The sequence below is a fragment of the Ursus arctos genome, unplaced genomic scaffold, assembly GCF_023065955.2.
Source record: "Ursus arctos isolate Adak ecotype North America unplaced genomic scaffold, UrsArc2.0 scaffold_26, whole genome shotgun sequence".
Lineage (NCBI taxonomy): Eukaryota > Metazoa > Chordata > Mammalia > Carnivora > Ursidae > Ursus > Ursus arctos.
The window spans coordinates 19509873-19524707 of NW_026622941.1; positions in this window are offsets into that span (position 1 = coordinate 19509873).

Genomic DNA, 14835 nt, shown 5'->3' on the forward strand with positions numbered 1-14835 from the left:
AAGCAGCCCCTCAAATCCTCTCTGGTGATCGAGGACCATCTTATCAAACTGGACCTGCTATTCTGCAAAGTGCACACCAATGTCCTTCCTAAGAAGATACGACACAGAGACTTTCAGAATCTCCAGTGAGAAACAAGCCAAACATGAAGGAGACAGCAAAGGCAGGTGGAAGAATCCTCATTCGTTACAGTAACATGTGTAAGCATACTGTGTGCTTAGCCCTGTGGGAGAGACAAAGATGAAGAAAGCAAGCTCTGCACCAGGGCAGAAAGGAAAGGCCATGAAAGAGGGCAAGGCTAAGAGGAGGAGAAGCACGAAGGATTAACCCTCCTAACTCACATGTTGCTCATCAGAGCTGAGAACCTTTCTAGTCTGGAAGAGAACAGAGTGTAGGCCTCCATATCGCTCTGACCCCAACATAACGACCTGCCTTTCCCAAACTTCCAAGGTACTGGTCCACAGCCCCCAACCCAAAGTCTAGCTCTGGTGCCAAGAAATACCCTCTGCTCGGGGTGCCTGGGTGGCTCAGTCGTTAAGCGTCTGCCTTCGGATCAGGACGTGATCCTGGTGTTATGGGATCAAGCCCCATATCAGGCTCCTCCACTGGGAGCCTGCTTCTTCCTCTCCCACTCCCCTTGCTTGTGTTCCCTCTCTCGCTGGCTGTCTCTCTCTCTCTCTCTCTGTCAAATAAATAAATAAAATCTTAAAAAAAAAAAAGAAAGAAAAGAAATACCCTCTGCTCAAACCCTACACAGCTTCTATAGCTAGTGGCATACCAAGCCCAGCCTTCTTCCTCTCTGGCTCTATTTTTCTGCCAACTCTACAAACAGGAGAAATCACTTACCCATGATCTTTTTTTTTTTTTTTGCCTCAGAGGAGAGAGACCTGAGAAGAAAGTGCAGACGAATCCAGAGACAGGTAATGCGCTTGGCCAAGCAGAGTCAGGACTTCCAGTGGAGTTTAGTGGGGCTCTCAGGAAATTGAAGGACTGGGAGGCAGAGTCCTGGGGAGGTGGGGTTTTGGGGAGGCGGGGCTCAGTAATGTGAGCGCTAATAAGGCTGGGCCTCAGGGATTTGGGGCCAAAGGGAGGAAGAGGCATGGGGAGGATGTGAAAGTAGGAAGGAGGTGGATAAGTTAGAATCCAGGAGGAAATCTGAGGTGTGCTGTCAGGCCCTGCACAGGTCAGGAGGTGGACTGGGGGCTTCAATGGGACTTTGCTGGAGACTTTGTTGGCAGCAAGATGTGAATTTAGAAGTAAACAAGCTCTCCAGGGTCCTGGGTGTGGAGGAGGTCTAGCTGGCAGAAGGAGAGCATGGGGAGCCAGGTAGAGCCCAGCCTGTGGTGATTTGGAGGCCAGTCCTAGATCCAGCTAAAGAGCCCACTCAGCAGTCTGTAAACAAGGACAGAAGCACCTCCCCTCCTTCACCTGTCTCTCCCAGAATCTCCTACAGTTTCCTCTACCACCACCATCCATCCATGCCTCAACCACTTTTCCAATCATGGCAGGAATAAAACTAAAAATGAATTGTGTTAAGCTTTACCATGAGGGATTTCCTGAGAGTCACTCAGTGTTCAAGCATATTCTGAATGAATGTGCATTGAGCCTTGTGCTTCAGGAAGCAAAGACAGCGTCCCTGCCTACAGAGCTTTCTGCTCTGGACAGTCTTAATGTAGCGCTTTCAAGACCCTGAAACAGTGACCAAAGAAAGATGCTTCCTTCTTCCCAGAATGTTAGTCTTCAGAGAAAAGACTTCTCAGAGATGGAGAAGGTGGGACCTACTTAGAGACCCAGGGCTGAATGCACAAATGATGGGCCCACAAACCATGGGTCTCAAGAAAAAGGGGCACCACTGCCTCTACTTGATAGTGTTGAGATGCCTCTAAACGCTAAATTAGGTTCCTTTCTCCCTGAGAGAAGCTGGGGGCGGAGGGAGGGGAGAGAAGAGTAGCAGCAGGTCCCTAAAGGGGCAGAGTCTATACTAACTATAGGATGACAGAGAATTGAACTTGGAACAGACAGAATTTCTCTAGATCTCAGGACAAAACTCCACCTGAGGAAAATCTACAAATCACACTGACGCTGCCCTAACACATCTCCAGGAGGCATGGACCAAGGGCACTAATTAAGCACCTCCTGTGTTCCAGGCACTATGCTGGGTAGTGGATGAGTGGTCCAGCCAAGACAACAGAGCCAGAATTGCTAGAGGCAAAGGAGACAGGCAGGATTGGCAGGAGGGCTGTCATGACAAACAGCAGGGGAGGGGCATCTGGGTGTTTGATCTGTGTCTGTTCAGACAGTCTTAGGCTGTCCTCCCTGCCTCCAGCTAGGATTTCCCCAGATGTGCATCTGCTTGAGGGCAAGAAGGACATGTGTAGGAGGAGGGTCTGTCCATCCTTGTATCTGGTTCCAAGAGCAATCCCTTCCCCTTTCTCCCTGTGCTGTTCACTCCCTGCTGGGTAGAGGGTGAGAGGCTGGGGGAAATGCCAGGGTCCCAGACAATCACCAGGTAATGAAAAGAACTTGCCAAGGTTCTTCTTTCCCTATCCCCCACAGGCCAGCAGCTGTGCCCTGGCAGCTGGGAGGCCCTAGGACCTTGCATTAGGCATGGCCCAGCCCAGTGGGCCATGGGTGTTACCTTGAGCCTGGGCACTACCGGACTCTTGACTCCAGCCCCTGCTGAGCCCCGGAAGCCCCACTTTGGCAGAGGCCCTGTTCCCTCTGTTCCCTTCCACGCTACCTCCACCCTACCGGCGCCATGGAAAGGGCGGCTTCCTGAACTCCTTCTAGCCACCTCAGGGTCAAGCTCAGAAGCCCCTACAAGTTGGGGGTGAACTCCAGTCTCTTTTCTTTGCCTCCCAGAACTGTAACCAGAGTCTATCCCAGGTGGTGCCAGGGCCCCCAGCCATGCCCTAGCCCCAAGGCAGAGCCCCTCAAAGTGGATTTGCTCCCTATTCTCCCTACTGCCAGAAGTGCCCCAGCACTGCTGCCCTTGCTGCTGCACCCCTGGCCTGGCCTCCCCCACAGTGGACAGAGTGGCTCTGAAGCCCGCACTGCCGCCCCTGGCAGTGTCTCTCCAGTACACAGGCTGCATCCTGTCTCAGCTGCCACCTCCCCACAGCCACCACACCTGCCTTTGTGGCCCCAGCCTCAATGGTCACAGTGACCTGGGTCCATCTGTGTGGGAAGAAGAAAAAGAGGAAGGGGCCCTACATGTGCCCCCTGTGCACCAGGGAGTTCCAGATCAGCTACAAACTCTGGAGGCAGAGGCCATCCACATGGAAGCCAAGGCTGGTCATGTCACCCGGGTGCCCACAGTGCAGCTCCCAAGGCCCCTGAGTGTCCCCAGCTGAGTGGAGCCACAAGGAGAGGGGGAGACATGAGTGCGGGGTGGGCAGACAGGCCACAGGGGCACAAGGGCCGAACCCCTTCGGCCTCCCTTCGTGGGAGGTGACAGTGACCATCTCTGGAAAATGCACCTGGGGGAAGCACACCTGTGAGAGATGCTGCAACACCTTCCCGATGTCTCCCATCTGAAATAACAGGAGCTGTGGCACTCAGACTAGGATCCCTGCTTGTGTCTGGTGTGTCAGCATCACTGGAAGGACAAGGACCCCGTGAGCTACCACGTGCACACACAGGTCAGGAGGGTTCAGTGCACAAGCCCTACAACTGCTCCCAGTGTGGCCAGAGCTTCTCCCTCAAGATCACCTCATCAGTCATGCTCACAGTGCACTCCACAGACGACCCTTCACATGTGACGTGTGTGGCAGCTTTTGCTCCGAAGGATCCACTGCAGCACACACAGAAACGCACGAGGACATGCTGCTTGTCACGTGTGTGGCAAGACGCCCAGCGTGGCTGCTATTTCCCACCACGTGCAGATGTGCTGCCAGAACGTCATGGGGTCTGTGAGCTCCGCAGCAGAGGTACCCGTGAGCTCTGTCCGAGGACAGCAGTGGCGACAGTGGCCTGACAGACCTGACCCCACACACACCTGTCCCCTTGGTTCTGCTGAAGCCCCCTGGACAGTGCACAGGGGTGGCAGAGGACGGGGGGCAGCCACTGAGCTCACCCCCTCTCCTCTCTGTACCCCCTGCCCTGCCCTTCCAGATCTGTGAGGCTTCTCCTTGATGCTCCCTGCTCTCCTCCTTCCTCACACCTCCCAACTACTGTCTGCTGCCCCTCCTGGGGAGTTCGTGCTTTTGTTTTTTACCAGGGGAAGGGAGGGGAGAAAGGAGGGGAATCATAGATTCTGTCCCAAAGTGGGGAAAAGGTAAGATTAGAGAAGGGGCAGAAGCAGGGAACACAAGGGCACTACCTTCAGAAGATGGGAATGTTCCAGTTCAGGCTCTAAACATCATCCTTCGTAAGATCCCTCAGGGTAAAACAAGTCAAGGGAGCAGAATAATGAGCCACTAGTGGCAGAGGCAGGACAAGAGATGGAATTTTAAGGCCCCAGGGTAAATGGGGGATCCAGTCACTGCAGGAGCTTCTTGGGAGTGGGCAGACTGGAGCCACAGGGACCCCATCCCTACTCCGCCCAACTCCATCCCTGACCTTTTCTTCTCATCCCGCTGCTTCCTGAGAGAAGCTGTGGCCCTGGCCATGTCACCTTGTTCCTGTGTCCCCTGCATGTTCCCACCCATCCCTCCTATTGCAAGGACCTATTACAATAAATATTAAAAAAAAAAATAGAAAGGAAAGAACTGGCCCAGTGTTGGGGGGATGCAGAGTATGCAGAGTTGGGGACATAAGTCTCTCCTGGAGGAGGGGACAGTATAGGGACCTGGCAGGTGGAGCCCACCCAGGTGATGTCACAGGAAGTGTCTGAACCTTGATGGGGGAGAAGGGAAGAGGGGAGGAGGCAGGAGTGTGAGCCAGAGACAAGGAAGAGGCTGAGAGACACAGAGATAAGAGAAGCAGGGAGAGAGCTGGGAGGGAGGGCAGAGAGGGAGCAGGGATGGGGGGGCAGCACAGGAGACAGACAGGAGGACATGCTGGGGAGACACTGAAAGGCTCAGAGGGTGAGACTCACACAGATGTGATGGGAAGAGACACCCTCAGACACTGTGGGAGGGACGCAGGGAGGGTGACAGCCAGAAGGGAGAGCTGAGGGCAGCCCCAGTCCTGGGACATCTCAGGCCACAGAATATCTGGAGTCAGAGGACAGACAGGCCCACAGACACACAGATGTGCTGACAGAGATGAAGGTGAAGGAGGCCAAGATGGAAGGAAGCAGACAGGGCTGCAGGGAGGAGGGGGAGGGAGCAGACAGAGAGAGAGAAGGAGGCAGGTGTGCAGCAGGAGGGGAGCCAGGCCAGGGAAGGGCTGCATATTGGCTCCAGGAGCCTCTTCCCTCTCACCTGACTCCTGCTGAGCCCGGGCCCCTCTCAGGAGCTGCTGCTGCTGGAAGGGCCCAGAAAGCTGAGAGGGCGAGGCTGCTGCCAGGGCTGCCCCAGACTCCCTCCCAGTGCCCACCTGGGGCTCCCAGAGGCCCTGCAAGGATATGGACACTGCCTCCCTCTCCTCCCCCCACAGTGCTGCCATCCAAAGAGGCCTGAGCTCAGCCCTAATTTCTCAGAGGTCATGCAGCCTGGCTCACCCAGTGCAGGGGAGTGGGGGCCAAGGAGAAAGAAAAACTGAGGCAGGGAGACAAGGGAGGCTGACTAGCCCTGGAGAAGGTGCTGGACACACTGCTTAGGGATCCCATGGAGGAGAGAGCGGAGAGGTGAAGGCCTGGGACTGGGTCTGTGTTGAGAGCTGAAGAAGCACCAGGCACAGTATGAGCAAAATAAACTACTAGTGACAGTCCATTCATTTGGGGTCAACAGTGTAGACAGGTTCTGAGCAGTCAGGATCAATCCCTTCAAGCAGCTCCTCACTAAACGGTCCCCAGAAATATACATATGAACCCACAAAAGGAAAAAATGAGGCAGAGAATAGTAACCTTGTGGCAAGTGTCCATGCTGGAATCGAGGTTTTAAGGGACCAGTGATGTAGCAATGAGCCAAGTTTATGAAGACCTAAGACTTCGCATATCAAGCTAGACCCTGCCTTTCCCCCCAGGCTTTCTTGGGGCTCTGCAAAGATCAGCTCCCCCAGGTCCTCCCAGGGCTAGGGGAGACCCTTAGAACATTAACTCAAGCAATCGAAAGGAGACTAGTTCTCCCTACCCCCTTCCCTATAGCCACATTTGAAGGTCCCAGAGGCCAGATGTCTGCTTACAGCTAGACCAAAAAGTCTCTCTAGTAGCAGGAGGGAGGGTGGAGAGGGAACCTTTCAGAGAAGTCTTGAAGAGAAGACTTGGGAGCAAAACCCATTATATCCATCCCACTCCCATGGACACATAGAATTATATAAAGTTCAGACTGTCCAGAGCTTACAGGTAGTTAAAAGAGGAGCTTTGCATTTGTTCTCAATTTCTACCTTTTACCCTCCTCCTCCCCCAGTGACATACATGTTTTATGAAACACACGGAACGAGATTCTGGAACCTAGGAACTGTCTCCACTAGAGAGATGGACTTCATTTTAGCAAAGAAATTTAGAATATACTTTGGAAAGGATTTCCTCAGAGTTAGGGTAGATAAATGCTACAACCAGACACACACACACACACACACACACACACACACACACACACACACACCAAACAGGAAAAGGAAAGCCCTCACTTGACTGCTATTCTTTTGCCTGTGGGATGGGTCTCCAGATGACATGTCCCACATCAGGGAACAAAATATATTCTCTCTGAACAAGAGGAAAGTAATTCCCCTCTAACTCTGAGCTGCAGGAGGGAGATGACAGTTTCCCTCCCCCATCTTGGCAAACATTCTGAGGAAGGATGACACAGCCTGGAGGGAAGACCCCATGTGCAGACGCCTACTTTGCTGTCCTATCCCCCAGGCCCCCCTCTCCTAGTGGATCTCCAGCTCTCTGCAGCTCTCACTGTCCATTCTTTAGACTCCCCCTGTGATCACAGCCCAGGGGGAAGGAAAGCATCCCAAGGGAGGAGAAGACAGGGCCCTGATCATTGGAATGTGGGAAGAGAGCCCCACAAGAACAGAAACCCTGGGTAAAATAAAACATGTAAGTTAACAGAGTGTCGCCCGATCCTCCAGTGCTGAGGGACTCTGGAAGGAGGATGGGAGCAGAGATAGAGAGCAGCAAGCAAGAACAGAGGGAAGGAGATGCAGATTGAGAGGCTGGGGGTGCACAGGGCTGGGAGACAGGAGGCTGGTGTGCTCAGCAGGTCTGCAGAGAAGAAGTTGAGAAGACATCAAAGATGAGGGTGAGGATGGAATAAATGTCTGATACTCTCAGATTTATCGATCTTGACACCTGTGCACGGTTCTTCTGCATGAATCTCCTTTTCTCCTCAATAACAGGCTACAGAAGCAGGGGTTAGTGCTGCTATTTTACAGATAATGAAACTAAGGCACAGAGAGGGTAAGTAACTTCTCTCAAGTCACGAGCAGGTGAGGGGCAGAGCAGAGGATCACATGACTGCATGTGGGGCCCGTCCTGCAGGCTCTGGCCTGGGAAGCAGCCAGGCTGGGGGCCCAGGTGTGGCAGGGAGAAGGTTCTCCCCAGAGGGCCAAAGCCCTGCCTCCTGGGCCCTTCTCAGCATGTCCTGCCCAGGAGAGCTTTGCCAAGTTGAGGCCTCAGTTGGGGAGTAGGGAAGGAATACCTTACCCTCTGAAGATGAGAGGCTGAACCACAGCATTTATGGAAGATCCGTGAGCTTTAAACACAGAATTCCATCCATGGAAGGGGTGGGTGAAGGGGAGAGCCTGGAGAAAGGTCTCAGAGCCTTCAGGCTTCCCATGACCGCTCCCCACCCCATCCCTGTCTCCCCCTCCCTCTTTATGTCTTCGGACCCCCAGGGGCCTCTTACCCACCTGTTCAGGCCCCGGTAGCCGTCTCCCCCCAGCCATGGCTCCCACCCTGTGTGGTCCAGGCTCAGTCGTCCTCACAGCCTAGGAGGACACATCAAGGCCAGGAAGTCAGCCTCGCTCCCAGCGTCCTGCCTGCCCAGCCCAGGGTCACTGCGGATCTACAACCCTGGACATTTTACACTGTGACCCCACAACCAGCTGACCCTCCCTCCTTCATCCCTCTGCCTCTCTCACACATTCCCCAACACACACACACACACACACACACACACACACATACACACACACACACACACACACAGAGGACATGCTTACTCGGGCACACACATCTCAGACAACTGTGACATACACATCACTGTCTAACACATCTCAGGGATCCCTCCAGGGGCCTCAGGTCCAATCCCAGCAACTTCAGAACCCCCAGCCTGGCTGTGAACATCTGCCTCCCCACTACCTTTCATGCTGGTCCCCAGTCCAGCTGTTTATTCCAGGCCAGCACAGCTGGCTCCTGTCTGGCTTTGGTTTGCTCATCCTGCTCCTGCTTCAGAAGCAACAGAGAGACGTTCTTCTCCTCTTGTCCTACTCCATTCCCTGCCCTGCTGGGTTTCTCCTTCTACACCCACACATGATTTGCCTCCTCCAGGCAGCCTTCCCTGATGAACTCACTGGCTCTGATTCCGAATTCACCCTGGTCCTTTGCACTTGTGGGTCTGTGCTGGGTGAGTGTCACTGGGTTATTGTGCATATGAGTGAGCAGGGAGGGGACTGTCAGCTCCCCAAGGGCAGGACCCCTTGACCAAGTATTTCAGACAAAGGCCAGGCCTCCCCCTCCAGCACCAGGCTGGGGGTGCTCCTGGGAGCACTGCTACCTGGTTGTAACAAACACACAGAAAAATGACACTGGGGCTGCAGCAGCCGCCAGGAGTGTCCCCTTCTGTCACAGGCTGCACTGTCTCCTTCACAATGACCTTCAGAGCCACGTGGGAGGAGACCCGTCCTCCATGGTGTCTGCCCACATCCACCTGGTTTTCCACTGGAAATACTGCTTCCCAGCTGGGTGCTCATCTTCTTCTCCAGCCTCGGAGAACACTGGGCAATTCTCAACACTTAGACTCGCCCTAAAGGACACCCCTGTGTCCCTGGTGAGGAGGCTCAGTGCGGCCCTGCAGGCTAGGAAGGGGTTCTCACAGAGCAGCCAGCATGAGCCAGCCTCCTGCAGGGGCAGCTGTCAGTGCCACTGGGAGGAAGGTGACAAGCAGGGGGACAGGCTCACCGCACTGAATACGGGAGAGAGGGACAAGGTCACCCTGAAAGCACTCATGACCACCTCCCCACCTCAGGCCAGGCTTGTGTCAGCCCAGCCCAGCTCTCTGGGGAGACAGGAGCCCTGCTTGCCTCCCCCCTGCTGCTGCTCTGCTTCTCCACAGCCCTGACTCCCCTGCCGCCCTCCCTCCTTCAGTGAGAGGTACCCTCCTCCTTCCTCTCCCTGTCTCTCCTGCACCCCTTCCTCCAGGAGTGTCTTTCTCCACCTCTGTCCCTCTCTGTCCTCTGTCCCTTTCTCTGCTCCCTTTCTCACTCTCAGCTTCTCTCCCTCTGATCTCACTCTGGGCTCTGCCATTTCATTCCCAGCTCAGTCTGTCTATAACTTACATCCGATTTTTGTCCCCCCCAACCTCACTGCTCAGAGCAGGGGCTGCAGAGGGACGGGTTTGGGGGTCAGTTCAGCACCAGAAATTCTGGCCTTGTGACTAGAGCTCTGAACTGCTGTGTTCCTAACACACACACACACACACACACACACACATACACACACACACACACACACACACACTCTCCTCTTCTCCCACCAGGGCCCCAGATCCTGAGAGTCCACCAGAGCCCTTGACTGAGAGTCTGCAACTCTCCCACCCTGCCACCTCTACCTGCCCTTTCTCCCTGCCTCCCCTGCTGCCCTCACCTCCTCCTTTCCCTTCTCTGTCTCCCTTTCCCTTGCTCTCTGTGCACACTTCTCTGACTGTCTCCTCACCCTGACGCATTCCTGTCATGGATCTCTCTTTGGCTCTGGGTCCAACTCCTGTCTCTGAGTCAATGTGTTTCTACTATTTCCAGCACCGCCCAGCGGCTCCTTGCAGGCCTCACACAGACACACGTGGGACCACCAATCCAGGGAGGAAGTGCAGCATGTCTTCAACTACAGGAAGGGGACAGACAATATGTGTGCCCCTCTTTCATCCCCTCACGGCACCGGTAACCCTTCCTTGCACACAGGAAACTCCCCATAAATTCATTGGCTCCTATGTCACCAGCTCTCCCAAAATAAGCCCCTTAATCAGTGGAACTCAATCCCTTTCAATATTCCTTCCCACCCCCACTCCCTCACCCCCAGCCCCTCAGTATCTGTCCCCAGGACCATGTCCCCTGCCAAGCCTTCCCAGCACCCCAGGGATCATGGGACCCCAGCTCAAATCACACTCATCCCAACCCTCCTCTTCCCTCATTACCTGCTGTCTCTCCCTCCTCCTCTCCTCTCTTGCCCACCCCAGTGCATCCTGGTCCCCTGAGTGTCTCCCCGAAGACATGCAGTCACTAATGAGCACTGAGCACTAGAAGGGGATGGCCCGGGGCAGCCTGGTGGGGGAGGGGATTCCAGAGCTAGAGATAAGGAGTCCTGTCAGCATCTGTCACATATGCCATCTCCTCCAGCATCCCTGCCTCCTGACTCCTGCTTCCTGCCAGTCCATCTCCTGCAGAGGCTGATGGCCTGAGCTCAGGTGCAAATTTACAGAATCTAGACTCCTAATGCCTGGTCTGCTCCAGACCCATTTTCTCCAGGATGTCACTGCCTTGACGTCTTTCTTTGACAACTCAGGACGATCCTGGGAAGCTGAGGTTGTAGGTGGAACCCAAGGAGGAAGAGACATTGCTCTATACTCAATATCTTCATCTCGGCCCTTTGTCTCCACCGCACATCCCCAAAGGCAGAACTAAAACCACAGTCAATGGCAAAGAGGGTGAAATCTCAGGAAGAGTTTCTCAGCCTTAAGGAGGTCTTGAGTGCCCCCAGGAACCAGGGGAGATGGGGGGGAATATGGGGTTGGATGATCAAACATCCCTTCTCCTGATACATGCAATTTCCACCCGAGGAGTAAGGGACTCAGCCTGAGGACTTGAGAAGCTGCTTAGCAGCGGCCTGCGAAGGGCTCGGCGGCCACAAGAGGGCGGCAGAGAACGGCGCTCCCTGCAGAGCCAGCCCTGGGCCCTGGGAGCTGAGACAGGGCTGGGCTGCCCAGACTGGGGAGTCTGTGGCTCCAGCAAAAACCCAGCAGTTTCTGATCTCAGGAAACCTCTCCTGCCGCCCTTCCCACCTGCATCCCTTATTCCCTTTGGCCCCTGAAATGCCATCCCCCGCACCAGCCCCCTTCCCTTTTCTGGTCCCCAGCCCTGGGGCTGCTGGCACAGAAGGGCCACCTGGCTTTTCCTTTATGGTTGGACAGCAGGTGCCATCCCAGCTCCCAGAGTTGAGGCCTCACAGGGTCCCCGCTGAGAACTAGAGCCAGAACTGGAACCCACGTGCTCTTGATTCCCACTCCAGGGTCTTCCCATGGGTGCTGACCGCAGCTCCGTAAAGCAAAGCACACTTCATGGCCCCAGTGGGAAGCCAGCTCACAGCCCTGGGTTCACACCCCAATGTCACAGCTCCCCCTTCCCCATGTGACCTATGCTACACACAGAACTGAGCACAGAGGACTGTTCACCACGAGCACAGACATGTGGGCCGCACACACCGTGCTGTGCACACCCCCATCCTCAGCACACACACCCCTCTGCTCCTGAGTCCCACAGCCCTGCCCCCTCCTCCTACTTCCTGAGCTGCCAGAGGACCTTCTCCTCATTCATCATGTGCTCTTTGTCCTGTGTTTCCAGAGGCTCCTAGCAGCTGCACACAGGGAAGCCATTTCCCTGCTCTAATCTGCTCCTTCCTACCACAGCCCTGTTTCCAGTTCCCCTGGCACCGCCTGGAATGACAGGAGAACCGGAGGGAAAACTGGAGGTCTCTGAGCTCTCTTCTCTGAATCTGCCCTGCTGATCACTGTCCTCCTGCCCAGGAAAGGTCTGACCTTCTGTGACCTACCAGGCTTTACCCACATCCTCTCAGTGTCCCTACACTCTGACCCATGTCCCTATCCAGAAGAAACTACTGCCGTGCTGGGGGGAAGGGATACTGGTCTCTAATTTCACAAACTCAGCCTGGGCGTATAGGGCACAAAGTGCAACACGAGGATTAGACTCAGTAGGAACTTCCCAGCATAAGGGGTGTGAAAGCCTCAGCTTGTATGAAACACAGTAAGAATGCACACATGGCCTCACGAGAGGCCTCCAGGAGACAAGGACTTGTTCTGCACCTGTCTGGGTGGTACTGACTAGACACAGAGGTTTTCACGGTGACTCTGGTCACCCAGCCTCAGCAGGGACACACAAGGACTTCTGGGGACTCTGAGGCCCTCAGGCAGAATGGGTGGAGCCTAGAGTTAGGATCTGCAGCCTGATTCCATCATTCCCAAATCCTGGGGGTGGGTGCAGGGAGAGAGCAGTCCTGAACCCTCCACTGTCTGGCCTCCCTCCCACTCTGCACACCCCCCCTCCTATGGCCCTCACTGGTCAGAGCAGGGCCTCTGAGCTCTTCGCATGCAGCCCTGAGTGCAGGCCTCAGGCCCCAGGCTCCACCCAGCCTCAGACCCAGGACCCTGAGGCCACCTCCCTGTGCCTGGCAGGACAGAGGAACCCACTGCTCAGGCTCCCATCCCCCACACCCCCAGCACTAACAGCCTTCCTCTCCTGGCCTCCCCCCTCCCCCACCCCATCCACAGACTGCTGGACATGTGCACAAATCAGACCAACGACATTTTCAGCTAGGAGGCTTCAGGCTTCCTCAGGGATAGCACACGCATGCACACACACACACCAACACACACACACACATGCAGATACACGCACACACAGATGCTAAAACTCATACATACAAACAGACACATACCCTCAAAATACATACATATACACACGCATACAGCCCATTGTCACATGTATGTAACACAAAGACACATACACACTCATACATTTATAGACAGGCATGCACACCCAGACTTACACATTCTCACACACTCATCAAACACACTTGTGCACACATACGGACCACTCTATTCCTTTCTTCTAAGGCTCCAGAGCCAGTCCTCTAGATCCTAGAGATCTAGAACGTGCAGGGGAAAGCAGGGAAACCCACAGGGAACCTGCTTCTGGTTTCCTGGCCCACACTGCAGCTCCCCTGCTCTACCCCCCTTCCTGCCACCAGAGTCTCTGGGACTGTGACCAACACTGGCGAAGTCTAATCTGCAGAGATCACTCAGTCCCTCACACAACGGACACTTGTGAGCACCTACCTGTCACCCCCCTACTTCAGCCCCACCCCCAGGCCTGCAGCTGAGGGAGACGCATAAAAGAGTAAGACCTTCTGCCCAGTGTTGGGGGAAAAGCAAGAGCTCAGGAGGCAAGGACCCGAGTTCAAATCCTGCCTTTGCCTCTTCATATGCTGTGTTATGTTGGGCCCTTTGCATAACCTCTCTGAGACAGTTTCATCACCTGAAAGATGGGATTATTAAAATTTACCTAATACCTCTGTGAAGATTACGGCAGGTAAAGTTTTGATCAGCAGTGTGTCCACCCGTGGAAGCCACCCCACTCCATTCCCCAGCCCCTGTGGGGAGCGTCTCCCCAACACCTTTCCAGTCCTGCTGTCCCTGACACAGAAACCCCATCTCCTTCAGCCTCAGACCCGCAGTTGAACACACCTAGGGAAACTTCATTTCTGACTAGGCCAGCTCCATCTGACTCCCCCACCCCGGCCCTGCCCCCACCCCTCCTGGTCCCTAGTGCCTCTTCCCCTTTGCAGGTAGGCTTTTCCCTAATAACATTTAATGCAGCTGGCCATGGTGAAAAAGTTTGGGATGTAGCACTAAGCCCTCGAATCAGATGGATATGAAGGGTCAATCAGCATCCAAGGAGCAATCCTGCAGAAAGTCATCCTAAATGTCCCTGAATTACACCAATTCCGACGCATTCTTTATAGAGGGACAGTGTGGGAGACAGTTACAGGACAGGACTTGCTGTGCTAAGCAGTCAAGGGAGAGATTGTGTCGCCCCATGAATACTAAATAATTGTTCAGGGGAAACTCCAATAGATTCTGTGCTCAGAGCTGGGAAGCAGCCCAGCCCACCCCCACTTATTTGGGCACCCCCTGCAGGTGCCTTGGGCCAAGGGGAGCTGGGATGGCTGCCCTACCCCTGCTGCTCAGGTGGCCTCCTCAGCCCCCTCCAGAGTCAGGCCTCAGCCTGAGTGGGAAGTGGCTCTGAGGTCTGACCTCACTTTCCTGGGACATCCATGGACCCACAAACACCCTTGTTTCCCTGCCACAGCCTTGACTCCCTACATTCTTCCCAGGCTCTGACTGCTTCTGAACTGTTGTCTGCTTCCCCTCTTCCCAGTGGGATCCTCCTGCAGTCCTCCTTCCAGACAACTGGCCACCCTGATCTTCTCTGAGTTTCCATCTGCCATTGCCCACCTCCCACTCTGTCCCCTTCCACCTGGAGGACCTTCCACTTTCCCCAGCCTGCCTCTCTCCCCTCCTGGCTCACTCCCCAGACAACCCCACCTTCCAGTGGGCTCCATCTTCCCATTACCTCCGTCTCTCCTCCCTACCATTTTACCCCATTTCTAGTCATTTCTACATCTGCTTTCACACCCCTCCCACCCTTCAGAATCTAGGAAGTAGAGCAGGGCTCAGAGCTCAGTGAAAGGAAGGACATTTGCCCCCTTCTCTCTCCTCCTGCGCTCTGCCTGCCTTGCCCGTCTCTCCTCTGGGCAGATCCAGTCGGGTATTAAGGGG